The sequence below is a fragment of the Hipposideros armiger genome, unplaced genomic scaffold (assembly GCF_001890085.2).
Source record: "Hipposideros armiger isolate ML-2016 unplaced genomic scaffold, ASM189008v1 scaffold_356, whole genome shotgun sequence".
Classification (NCBI taxonomy): domain Eukaryota; kingdom Metazoa; phylum Chordata; class Mammalia; order Chiroptera; family Hipposideridae; genus Hipposideros; species Hipposideros armiger.
In genome coordinates this window covers 568402-569689 of record NW_017731706.1, presented here as the reverse complement: position 1 = coordinate 569689, position 1288 = coordinate 568402, and the positions used below count along the sequence as shown (strand labels likewise).

At 54.3% G+C, this 1288-nt stretch overlaps 1 protein-coding gene across 3 annotated transcripts in view; it reads right to left on the bottom strand.

Moving 5' to 3' along the window:
• ZEB1 (zinc finger E-box binding homeobox 1) overlaps positions 1-421 on the bottom strand; it is a 179090-nt gene extending 178669 nt beyond the window's left edge. For all 3 annotated transcript variants that reach the window (XM_019661619.1, XM_019661616.1, XM_019661617.1), the window contains exon 1: positions 35-421. The gene's annotated coding sequence lies outside the window, so the exon portion shown is untranslated. The remainder of the gene's footprint in view (positions 1-34) is intronic.
• Positions 422-1288: the final 867 nt, after the last annotated feature.

The following is a 1288-nucleotide window of genomic DNA, read 5'->3' as shown; positions in this document are numbered from 1 at the left end:
CTCCGCCTCCACCCCTCCCCCCTCCCCACCGCACCTGGTTTACGACACTCGCGGCTTTACGACATCACCTTCCTTACACCTAGAGCCGCTCGCTCTACGGCCGGAACCTTGTTGCTAGGGAGAGGACGGTTTGCGGCAACACTGGAAACAGCTGAGTTTGAATTGAGGGGCGAGGAAAAAGTTTTCCTCAGGTGTCTTAGGGTGGGGGCGGGGGGCGTTGGGAAACTGGGGGGACCTGGTCCGAAGGGCGACAGGCTGTCGGAGTGAGAAAGGTAAAGTAGGAGGCTCCGCGGCGTTCTGCCTCTGAACTGGCCACACCCGCCGCGGCTGCTTGGGGCTCGTGTGGGTCTGGCTGATTCTAGCCGGGACCTTGTGTCCTCAGAGTAGCCGGAACAACCTGTCCTCCCTTTTTCTCAAGGTTGGGCTCCGCTCCCACGCAGCGTTCGTCAGCTCTGCGCACCGTGGGGCTCCGCAGAGGGTCGTGCTCCGGGCTCCCCCGGGAGATCCCCGGTTTAGGGGAAGGGCAGGTTCGGGAACGGTGAAGGACTGTTTTGGAAAGCGCGGCCTCGGACGGCGAGGACGCACGGCTTCACGAGAGGCTCCCTGACCCCCGCCCCGCCGTTCTGACTCCCTTCCTTTAAACGCATGGTTTTCCCCTCCGGGAACTGGGATGGGAAGTGACTTCAATTAGATAGAACTTCAGCTGGACCGAAAGAGAGGCTCGAAGTTCCGCTTGCGGGCCATCTCGGCGGTAAAGCGGAATGAGTAATCCCCACACTGCCCCTGTCTCACTTCCTCATCCACACCAGGCTCACCTGTCACCTCCGCCTGCCCCCCGGCCAGCCGCCCTGTTCTGAGCGTTCCTCTGGGCTTTCCCCTTAGAGGAGTCCCACGAGATCTTGGGCGTCAAGATTCAGAGTTGAGGTATTAACAGGCCATGATTTACTATCTAAATGGGCCGTTATCCCTGTATAGGACGTTAAGGCAACAAGCATGGCTGACAAATGCGGTCTTTGAGATTGACAGATTGCTGATCTTATCTCAAGTTCCTGACTTTGTATAAATTTGCGGGATTTCTAAAAGACCATATATAGATAACATCACAAATACCAAGGAAGTCAAGTCTTAAGTAGTCGGTAGGATTTAGCTTTCCACTTCCCTCACCTCCCTTTCAAACGAGGAAAAGTCTTTGGGAACCAATTTTATGAAATAAATGAGCTGAGCTGTATTTCAAATAATATAGTTACAAGTTAACAATATAAGAGTTATTGGTAGAGAAATTGAGAAA